Genomic DNA, 11960 nt, shown 5'->3' with positions numbered 1-11960 from the left:
GGTGGGGCTGGAGTACAGAGCGGCGGCGGTTGGTCCTCCAACCAATGGGAGTGAATGAGAGGGCGGGCTGACCTCGGTGCTCCGTCTTTGGTTGATAACGCTGCATCACTGCGTTTGCTCCAGCGCATGCGCAGTAGTGACAGCGCCGCCGTCGGAAACAGTGGGGAAACCCCGCCTGAGGAAACGAGAAAGGTAAGGCAAGGTGGGTGGGTGCTTGACGCTCCGTGAATCTACTGAACCATTTTTTTTCTAACCTCGAAACCTGGCAGTGCCACTTTCAGATGCGGCGACGTCAACAGCTGTTGCTGCTGCTACTACACGGGCTTCGCTCGGATTTTTAGGCCCCATCAACCGGCCGCCGAAGGGCGGCGCGCGGCAGGACACATGCGCAGTGGGAGCTGCGTCCTGCCGCTAGCCTTCAAGCTGATTGGTTGGAGGACTCCTAGTCCTCCAGGCGCTCTTCCGCTCTTCCTATTGGTGCCAATCTGCTGTCAATCACTGATCGTGAGCTGGAGCCCGGTGGCTGCAGTGGTGGGCAATGTCCCGTTGCTTTTCCCAAATTATGATGAGGAGGTGCCGCTTTTGGCCTGGGCTGGACAAAGTTTTAAAAAAATCTCTCAACGCCAGGTTATAGTCCAACAGGTTTATTTGGAAGTACTAGCTTTCGGAGCGCTGCTCCTTCGTCAGGTAGTTGGTGGGGCAGGATCGTAAGACACAGAATTGAGAGGGCAAGATCATCGTGTCATGCAATTAAAATGACATAATCAACACACCTAGATTGCTGTTGGGTCTCCCATCTTTTAGAATGGGTTGCAGTTGTCGGCTCATTAATATGTAAATCGCAGATCTTCTTCTTTCAAGTCATATTCCTGAGATAACTAAGGTTTTATTTTGGAAAAGTGACTCACCTTTAATGCAATGTCTGAGCTGAGATGTCACTTTTTTTTAATAAAACCTTAAATTATCTTGGGAATGTGATTTGAAAGAAGTTACAGCATATAATCTTATGCTGTAAATACTGTGTTTTATGATCATGCCCTACTCGCCACCTGACGAAGGAGCAGTGCTCTCAAAGCTAGTACTTCCAAATAAAGCAGTTGGACTATAACCTGGTGTTGTTGATTTTTTATCTTTTTTCCTAAACTCAACCATCTTGCAAAATGTCCAGATTACACAATAGGAAGTGATGGATGTCTTGAAACAGTTACAGGTGGATAAATCCCCAGGACCTGATCAGGTGTACCCGAGAACTCTGTGGGAAGCTAGAGAAGTGATTGCTGGGCCTCTTGCTGAGATATTTGTATCATCGATAGTCACAGGTGAGGTGCCGGAAGACTGGAGGTTGGAAAACGTGGTGCCACTGTTTAAGAAGGGTGGTAAAGACAAGCCAGGGAACTATAGACCGGTGAGCCTGACTTCGGTGGTGGGCAAGTTGTTGGAGGGAATCCTGAGGGACAGGATGTACATGTATTTGGAAAGGCAAGGACTGATTTGGGATAGTCAACATGGCTTTGTGCGAGGGAGATCATGACTCTCAAACTTGATTGAGTTTTTTGAAGAAGTAACAAAGAAGATTGAGGGAATATTGATGTGATCTATATGGACTTCAGTAAGGTGTTCGACAAGGTTCCCCATAGAAGACTGATTAGCAAGTTTAGATCTCACGAAATACAGGGAGAACTAGCCATTTGGAGACAGAACTGGCTCAAAGGTAGAAGACAGAGGGTGGTGGTGGAGGGTTGTTTTTCAGACCGGAGGCCTGTGACCAGTGGAGTGCTACAAGGATCGGTGCTGGGCCCTCTACTTTTTGTCATTTACATAAATGATTTGGATGCGAGCGTAAGAAGTACAGTTAGTAAGTTTGCAGATGAGACCAAAATTGGAGGTGTAGTGGACAGCGAAGAGGGTTACCTCCGATTACAACAGGATCTGGACCAGATGGGCCAATGGGCTGAGAAATGGCAGATGGAGTTTAATTCAGATAAATGTGAGGTGCTGCATTTTGGGAAAGCAAATCTTATCAGGACACTTAATGGTAAGGTCCTAGGGAGTGTTGCTGAACAAAGAGACCTTGGAGTGCAGGTTCATAACTCCTTGAAAGTGGAGTCGCAGTTAGATAGGATAGTGAAGAAGGCGTTTGTTATGCTTTCTTTTATTGGTCAGCGTATTGAGTACAAGAGTTGGAAGGTCATGTTGCAGCTGTACAGGTCATTGTTTAGGCCACTGGAATATCGCGTGCAATTCTGGTCCCCTTCCTATCGGAAAGATGTTGTGAAACTTGAAAGGGCTCAGAAAAGATTTACGAGGATTTTGCCAGGGTTGGCAGATCTGAGCTACAGGGAGAGGTTGAACAGGCTGGGGCTGTTTTCCCTGGAGCGTCGGAGGCCACGGGGTGACCTTATAGAGGTTTACAAAATTGAGGGGCATGGATAGGGTAAATAGGCAAAGTCTTTTCCCTGGGGTCATGGAGTTTAGAACTAGAGGGCATAGATTCAGTGTGAGAGGGGAAAGATGTAAAAGAGACCTAAGGGGCAACTTTTTCACGCAGAGGGTGGTACGAGTATGGAATGAGCTGCCAGAGGATGTGGTGGAGGCTGGTATAATTGCAACATTTAAGAGGCATTTGGATGGGTATATGAATAGGAAGGGTTTGGAGGGATATAGGCCGGGTGCTGGCTGGTGGGACTGGTTTGGTTGGGATATCTGGTTGGCATGGACAGGTTGGACCGAAGGGTCTGTTTCCATGCTGTACATCTCTATGACTCTGTGTGTGGTCACTCTAAAAGTACAGCTTCTGCCATAGCATTTAATTTGGAAGCAATTCCATACCTTGAGAATTGTTTTCTTTACGATGTCGAATTCTGCATCCTATTTGGCCTGTCCCTGAAATTAAATCTGCTTGGCAATGTTGTCGCTGATGTGTTTTGATGCCACCAGATGTTATTACTGGATACGTCAGTCAGTGCTATAAAATGAGATTAGAATAGTTAGGTAATTGTTTTTGGACAGATCAGACTCAATGGGCCAAAGCTCCATTTTCTATGCTTCCGAACTCTCCGACTGAAAATCTGACTTGATAGAGCATGTTTAGTTTTGTTTCAGTTTAAAAAGATCTTTCATTGAAACACATGCCCATATAGAGTCAGAGATGTACAGCATGGAAACAGACCCTTCGGTCCAACCAGTCCAGGCCGAACAGATATCCCAACCCAATCTAGTCCCACCTGCCAACACCCAGACCATATCCCTCCAAACCCTTCCTATTCATATACCCATCCAAATGCCTCTTAAATGTTGCAATTGTATCAGCCTCCACCACATCCTCTGGCAGCTCATTCCATACACGTACCACCCTCTGCATGAAAAAGTTGTCCCGTAGGTCTCCCTCTAGGTCAGGACTCCCCAACCCCCGGGAAAAGACTTTGCCTATTTACTCTATCCATGCCCCTCATAATTTTGTAAACCTCTATAAGGGCACTCCTCATCCTCCGACGCTCCAGGGAAAACAGCCCCAGCCTGTTCATCTGTTCAGAATTTCTATTCTGTGCTTCTGCTAAAGAGTTACGTAAATCCAAAAACCCCTTTTTCAGGATATTAGTAGGGGAGGATTTTCAGATGGGAAGTTCAAATCAAACTTCTTGTCAAGTCCTAAGTGAAACTTTTGATTTCATCAGGACCTGGAAATCATCAATGTTTGAATGCAGGAAGAGAAATGCTTGTCTATTCTGTTTCTGTGAAAAGGTTTCAAACATCAGTGTAACTGGAACAGCACCAAGATAAAGACAATCAAGTGACAGTGTTCCAGTGCAATGATTGTGGAAAGAGTTTCAGCTTGTGTTGTGGAGAAAATGTAGAGAATCACCAAGAGGTGCAAAGAGTTCTTCAAGAAGTAGATCTTTTATTTGCAAACAAAAAACTGTGACACTGAGAAAGCAGATTCTCGAATGCCCACAAACCTCAGGGTCTGTGGATTTTTATATATTTTTTTTTAATCATGTTTCTGTTAGCTTATCAGCATGTCCAACTGTATTAATCAAAGTACCTCACTCTAGCTACACAATAAACCCGTGATGTTAGTTCCCATTATCTCTTTAGTTGTACATTCTACTTAATGCTATTCTAATGTCACGGTTAGATATTTATTGCTAACTGTGCTACAGTGATCTTCAATTGCAGACTAACCTATCATGATAGATATTTAGCTATTCCATCTGTTACAATAGTCTCCTGACTCTACTAACTATTAATTAGATATTTTAATGTCATGTCACAAATATTTATGGTCCCAATCCCGTCATCATAACACTTAACAGAGAAACTTGCTTTATTACTTGTCTCGCCATAGTGACCTTTCAGCCTTAACCTTACTCTGCGAATTGGTGTAAGAGCATCCCACTATTCTTATCCCATCCGGCCTTCCACAGACCACAGAATGCCAGTGGTCTTCATGCTTTAACCCTTCCCATGCTTTCACGTTCTTTATTTTCCATGCTAGTTATGCGGACTGAAAAAGTTACAGCAGCAAGAGATAATGTCCATGGCTACGTGCAGTTTTGACATTAACTGATTATCCAGTCTGGACTCACAGAAGGACAACAGCACCATAGAAAAACCATGGAAACATGAAGACTGTGATAAAGATTTCAATTATCCATCTGGAGACTCATCGATGTAGTCACACACAGGGGACAGCCCATTCACTTGCTCTATGTGTGGGAAGGGATTTACTTAATCAGGCGGCCTCATGTTACACCAGGCGATTTATACTGGAGAGAGGCCTTTCAGCTGTGCTTCCTGTGGGAAGCGTTTCAGGCTTTTACGCAGCAAGTCCACACTTGGGAGAGGCCATTTACCTGCTTTGTGTGTGGAAAGGGATACACCCGGTTATCCAATGCACTGCAACACCAGTGAATTCACATTGGGGAGAGGCCATTCACCTGCTCCATGTGTGGGAATTGATTCACTGAGTCGGGTTGGCTCATGTTACACCAGAGGCTTCACACCGAGGAGAGGCCATTCGCTTGCTCAGTGTGTGGGAAAGGTTTCACTCGATCAAGTTGTCTCGCATCACACCAGGGAGTTCATACTGGGGACAGGCCCTTCAGCTGCAGGTTCTGTGGAAATAGATTCAGGCAGTCATCCAATCGCACGGAACCCGGCAGGTCCACACTGTAGGGCGACCACTCCCCTGCATATCCTGTGGAACCCCGCACTGGAGGGCGACCACTCCCCTGCATATCCTGTGGAACCCCACACTGTAGGGCGACCACTCCCCTGCATATCCTGTGGAAAGACGTCAGTTCAATCTCAGCATACACAAGCGAGTTCACAGCAGGGAGAAGCCATTTGCCTGCTCCGTTTCTGGAATGGGATTTATTCAGTCAACCAGCCTATTAAGGCACCAGTGTGTTCACAGCAGTGAGAGGCTGTTCCCCTGCTTCACTTGTGGGAAGGGATTTGCTACTTCATCGAGCCAGCGAGGCCACACTGAATAGAAGTTGTGAACTGCACTTCCGTTAACAAAGTTTCTGGCAGTTATCCACCCTTGGTACATACCAGTGAGTTTACACTGGGAAGAAGCTAACACTTATGCGTGGGAAGGGATTCATTCAGTCACAAGAATCTGCCTGGACACCCAGTGAATACACGGGTGACTGTAAGATTTGGATTCTGCAGTTAATAACATCCATAGTTGAACTTTGTGTCCCCACAGTTGGAATATGTTTCTAGGCAAAAGTAGGTGCTGCAGATGCTAGAGATTAGAGTGGTGCTGGAAAAGCACAGCAGGTCAGGCAGCATCCTAGGAGTAGGAAAATCGATGCTTCAGGCAAAAGCCCTTCATCAGGACTGCCAAAGCCCCATCCTATGATGGATTGAGTGTAACATTCTGGATATATCATTGATTTTTCAGGGCTGCACTGTCCCTTTTCGCTGTCTGTGAATTTTCACATTAACTAAGGAACTTACAGCAGGACTCTATTTGCAATAAAATTGCAAGCTTTTTACTTCAATCCTAAATTGAATTTCAATGCAAATTCTTCAGTTCAATATCTGAAAACTGATTTAACATCTACACTTAGTGCTGATTAATTCTTACTGAAACCATTTATTGATGTATATTTTTCACAGCTGCAACTGATATTATTTTAAATACACATCAGTGTTAATATTGATGAAGTTTGGATGTTTCTGCGTATGATCCCTTATGATCCCATTTTGGTAAAGACAGAACTCAAGATAAACTAATTTGAGACCTACTCAGCAGAGATGAAGTGTTACTGAAGCAAGAAGCAAGAAGCAAAGTTTGATGTGTCACAAACCCAACAGCAACAACATCGCATTGGAAGTGCTTAAAACAGTGATAAAGAAAGAGAGAGAGACAAGGGGTTTTACCGCACTGAAAGAGGCACTTTAGTTCATCATGTTCATGCTAATCATCGCCTACCCATTCTCATCCTGTTTTCCAGCACTTGATGCATAACTTTTGTATGTTATGGCTTTTCAAGTGCTCATACTTTTTGCCATTTACATAAATGATTTGGATGCGAGCGTAAGAAGTACAGTTAGTAAGTTTGCAGGTGACACCAAAATTGGAGGTGTAGTGGACAACGAAGAGGGTTACCTCAGATTACAACAGGAACTTGACCAGATGGGCCAATGGGCTGAGAAGTGGCAGATGGAGTTTAATTCAGATAAATGCGAGGTGCTAAATTTTGGGAAAGCAAATCTTAGCAGGACTTATACACTCTGTTTCCATGCTGTACATCTCTATGACTCTATCTAAACACTTTTTCAATGTGAGGGTTTCTGCCTCTTTCATTCATTTAAACCATGAATTCCCACCACTCTCTCTGACTGAAAATAAATCTTTCATCAAATCCTCTGTGAACTTTCTGCTGCTTGCCTTAGAACTGTTGACCTTTCTGGTAAGGGGAAATTTCCCCCTGTCTATCCTATGACTCTCAGAACTTTGTACTCTTCAATTTCGGGTGCAGAGGAGGTTTACCAGGATGTTGCCTGGTATGGTAGAAAGATCGTATGAAGAAAGGCTGAGGCACTTGGGGTTGTTTTCATTGGAGAAAAAAAGGTTTAGGGGTGACTTGATAGAGGTGTACAAGATGATTAGGGGTTTAGATAGGGTCGACAGTGAGAATCTTTTTCCACGTATGGAGTCAGCTATTACGAGGGGGCATAGCTTTAAATTAAGGGGGAGTAGGTATAGGACAGATGTTAGGGGTAGGTTCTTTACTCAGCGAGTCGTGAGTTCATGGAATGCCCTGCCAGTAGCAGTGGTGGACTCTCCCTCATTATGGGCATTTAAGCAGGCATTGGATAGGCATATGGAGGATAGTGGGCTAGTGTAGGTTAGGTGGGCTTGGATCGGCGCAACATCGAGGGCCGAAGGGCCTGTACTGAGCTGTATTCTTCTATGTCCTATGTCCTATCAGGTAAACCGTCAGCCTATTTGCTCTCAGGAAAACAACCTCCCCCTATCTAGTCTGTCTTCATAGCTGAATCGCTCCAACCTAGGCAACCTCTTGGTGAAGCATTTCTTACCCTCTCGAGTGCAATCACATCTTTCCTCTAGCGTGATCATTTGTATTACACACAGTATTTCTCATATGCCTTCTTAAGCACCTTACTTATCTGACTTCCAGAATCTATGCATTGAGGTCCCTGTGATTCCGAGGACACGCATTCAGTGTGCACTCCCTTGTTTAATTCTGTCCCTCAAAACCTTTTCCGATAGTTTCTGAAGAAGTTATACCAAACTTGAAACATTAGCTGTTTCTCTCCCGTGTTTTCTGTTTTGTTTCAGTTCTCCAGCGCCTGCAGTATTTTGCTTTTATCCAATTGTAATTTTGTGGGTTATCCCAACCTTGAACAGTGCTACCACAATAACTGTTGCCCAGTCCTCTGGCACACCTCCTGTTGCCAAAATTAATTTCAGGGCCCCTGCAATCTCCTCTCTTGCCTCCTACGCCAGCCTGAGATCCGTCTTATCTAGGCCTGGGGATTTATCGACTTTCAATCCTGCTAAAGTTGCTAAAAGCTCTTCCCTCTCAATGTTACTTGGTTCAAATATATCACAGTCCCCCTTTCTCTGAATTCCATACTTAAATCATCCTTTTCTGTGAGAAGATGCAAGGGAGTCATTTAAAATCTCAGCTCTAGCTCCAAACATTGTCAATCTGGTCCCTAATGCATTCTCTTTCCCTGATCATTCTCTTGCCCTTAATATATTATTGAACAGGAAAAGGCTTTGCATTTTCCTTAATGTGGCCTAGTTTTTTTTTTAATCATGTCCCCTCTTTGCTGCCCTGGTTTACATAACCCCTTACACTTTCTATACTCCTCTAGGACATCCACTGTTCTGAGTTCTCGATCTCTGCCTTAAAGCTTAACTTTCTCTTGCTTATGCATCCCTTAGTTTGGAGATGCCAGTGTGGGGGCGGGGTGTACAAAGTTAAAAATCTCACAACACCAGGTTAGAGTCCAACAGGTTTATTTGGAAGTCAAGAGCGGGATGCTGGAAAAGCACAGGAGATCAGGCAGCATCCAAGGAGCAGGAAAATCGATGTTTCGGGCAAAAGCCCTTCATCAGGAATGAGGCTGGTAGCATTGGGGGTGGAAAGATAAATGGGGGTGTGGGGCTGGGAAGAAGGTAGCTGAGTGTGCAATAGGTGGATGGAAGTGATAGGTCGGAGGGAAGGGTGGTGCAGATAGGTGGGAAGGAAGATGGATAGATGGGACAGGTCATGAGGGCTGTGCTGAGCTGGAAGGTTGGAACTGGGGTAAGTTGGGGGGAGGGGAACCTGATAAAAGAGCAACGCTTTGAAAGGTAGTACTTCCAAATAAACCTGTTGCACTATAACCAGGTATTGTACGATTTTTAACTTTATACATCTCTTGACATCCAGGGTTGTCTATTTCCATCCTTCACCTTTACCGTGCAGTCTGACTCTCCAACTGCTCTGGTATGGATTTTCCTGCAAGTGACTGCTCCCAATCCCCTTTGTCTGATCCTGTCCTATCATATTAGAATTGCCCTTTTCTCTGTTCAGATCCTTTGTTTTTGGGTCTATCTTTGTCCTTATCAATCATTGCTTCAAATCTTACTGAAATATCACCAAAATCCTCCCCCCACTCTCACCTACCCTGGCTTCAGCATTAAAGTATTGAATTGTGTGTACCAACCCATGTGAGTGGTTCCCACCAACCTCCTTCGATGTCTGTAAACTACTTTTACACTGAACTCATAGTTTTGCGCCCAACCCACACCCTTACCCACATTTTCTTTTCACGTGGATTTTGCAAAGCTCTCCCCAGTGACACACTTGTCCTTGTTTAGAATGAATTCTCCCTCAATAAGATTCTGCATACAGTTGACTCATTTACAACGCTCCCTCTTTCTCTTTTCAGAGCAGTAATACAACAAGGTAGTCTTATGCTTGGCAGTTTGTGTTGAGCACCTCCATGATTGGTTGCGAGTCCTGTAGAATAAAATAGTGCATTGCAAAGGGATAGTTCCAGTCAGTCCCGCCCCCACCCCCACTTCATGTGAAAGTAACTTGAGAAGGCTTACTAGCCACATTGTGAGATCAGGGTGTGGCCTAGTTTATGAGGATGTCAGCTGCACTTTCACTCCTGTCACATTCCAAGGCTATTATCGAATTCAAAGAATGGGGATTTGTCTCTCTGTTGTGACTCCCTGAAGGTTGGGATGTCAACCACTTGAAAGGGTTGACACAAGTATTTGCAACTGTAACACAAAGACAATGAGATTTAAGCACGAAAGTCAAATCTTGATGATATCGTTGGCACAGCATCACTATTGGTCCTCTGGTACCAACTCTCATATGATACATAAAATAGGACAAAGACTCCCCTTGTGCTATCAGCAAATGAGGGATTAAAGTACACAGCAAACTATAATATAACTGAGGGATTATGAATCACTTAATAGTTTCGGGCTCAGGTGTGAGATTTGATTAGATTAGATTACTTATAGTGTGGAAACAGGCCCTTCGGCCCAACAAGTCCACACCGACCCTCCGAAGAGCAATCCACCCAGACCCATTCCCCTACAGTTACCCCTTCACCTAACACTACGGGCAATTTAGCATAGCCAATTCACCTAACCTGCACATTTTTGGACCGTGGAAGGAAAGCGGAGCACCCAGAGGAAATCCACACAGTTGCCTGAGGCAGGAATTGAACCCAGATCTCTGGCGCTGTGAGGCAGCAGTGCTAACCACTGTGCTACCCATTTGGATAGGTTTAAATAGATCCAGTCTGAGATTTGAACAGATTTGGGTTACAAAAGATCCCAGCAGATTTGGGTTACAAAAGATCCCAGCCGCCTAGTCTCCGAGATCTTTAAATAAAACGTAGGCGAGACAATTTGTTTCATCTTAGTTAATTGGTTAAATTAAAAGTGAGGGAAATGGCTCTTAACATTGCTAAAGAGGTTCTGGGGTTTGAAGGTGCTCCTCAAATTTGCCAAGTAAGTTTAGAAAGACAGGAAGGACATACTCTTAGAATGAGCAAATAGGTTAGAATTGGGTTGAACCAGGGTCAAAAGGAAAGCTGAAATTGTAATGGCGTTGGTCAAGCACTTAGGTGTATCAGAGAAACAGAGAAGCGCAGGAGAGTTATAGAAACTTAAATTGCGATAGAGGCAAATGGAGTTAGAAGATAAAGAAAGAGAGAGAGAAAGGGAGAGAAGGTTCTTAGTGAGCAACTGCCTTCGAGAGAGACTCAAGAAATTAGGAAACATTCTCTATCAAAGGTACCTTTTCATATGAAACATACTCGCAGTAAAAAGAAAGACGACGACCCAGGGAGATCACCAACCCGAAGAAGAAACATTGAAAATGACAGTCGCTATGTGGTTTTGAAATTAAATTGGTGTAATTTTAAGAAGTGTCTTATTGGAACAACATATTGTTATAGAGTTGGAGGTAGGTAATAAGCAGTTTCAAGAAAGGGGGTGGGGGGCTCAGAGTGGTGAATAGTTGTTGTTTCATGTTCATAGAGTCATAGAGACCCTTCTGTCCAACTCGTCTATGCCGACCAGATATCCCAACCAAATCTAGTCAGAATTGGATTTCCTTAAATAGTGGAATCTGGGAGTTCTCTATCACTACTTTAACTGATTACGAGATGAGGTGAGCTTTTCTGTGTGTTTTGATTTAATTAATAGAAGGATTCACTGCCGTGTCGCAATAATTTATATATATAATATATAATCCCAACAGCATTCCTTTACAGCACTCATACCAGGGAGAATTCCCTTCTCCATCATAGCCATTGGGCTTAATGTAACAGTGGCCTTAATTCTCCATCTTCAGGATCTGACAGACTCTTTCGGGAAACCTGCATATCACTGAGCTTAGACTTCCTCAGTTTCAAATATCCCGTTCAGGGTTTTAACAAAATATTTATGGTCTGGAGCATTGAAACCAAACTCTTAAATTGATGTAACTATTTCTTAACAGTTCTGGAACATTTCCTTCTTTGGGGACAGCTTTTTGCATCCAGTTTCAGCCAAGACTTCTGCGAAAACTGCCCAATACAAAGGGGTTTTCTCCAAGCTTTCGGTGCTACCCGAAGCAAAATAAAATCATAAAATCTTCTAATACAGTCAAATGCACATCGGTTACACTCATAAAATTCTCTGCTGTTTTGTTTTTAACATTCATTACGATTACAGAAATGCTTACAAGTTCATTAGCAAAAAGGAGATTGAGGGAGGAACCTGATTGAGGTCTACAAAATCATGAAGGGTATAGACAGGGTGGGTAGAGACAAGCTTTTTCCCAGGGTGAAGGATTCAATAATGAGAGATCATGCTTTCAAGGTGAGAGGTGGAAAGTTCAAGGGGGATACACGCGGCAGAGGGTGCGTCTGGAATGCATTGCCAGCAGAGGTGGTAGAGGCAGGCACAGTAGATTCAT

General features: G+C 44.0%; 1 protein-coding gene across 11 annotated transcripts in view; it reads left to right on the top strand.

The window, feature by feature from the left end:
• LOC122543488 (uncharacterized) overlaps window positions 1-11960 on the top strand; it is a 49805-nt gene continuing 37845 nt past the window's right edge. For 8 of the 11 annotated variants that reach the window (XM_087974284.1, XM_087974283.1, XM_087974282.1 and 5 more), the window contains exon 1: window positions 96-192. The gene's annotated coding sequence lies outside the window, so the exon portion shown is untranslated. Of the gene's footprint in view, window positions 193-4495; window positions 7957-11960 lie in introns of those variants that run through there. The other 3 variants (XR_015751242.1, XR_015751241.1, XM_087974285.1) reach the window with 3 other exon arrangements.

The sequence above is a fragment of the Chiloscyllium plagiosum genome, unplaced genomic scaffold, assembly GCF_037043375.1.
Source record: "Chiloscyllium plagiosum isolate Xiang-an unplaced genomic scaffold, Cpla_swu_hap1 HiC_scaffold_27, whole genome shotgun sequence".
NCBI lineage: Eukaryota > Metazoa > Chordata > Chondrichthyes > Orectolobiformes > Hemiscylliidae > Chiloscyllium > Chiloscyllium plagiosum.
The sequence above is the reverse complement of the archived record's forward strand: the minus strand, read 5'-3'. Positions and strand labels throughout refer to the sequence as shown.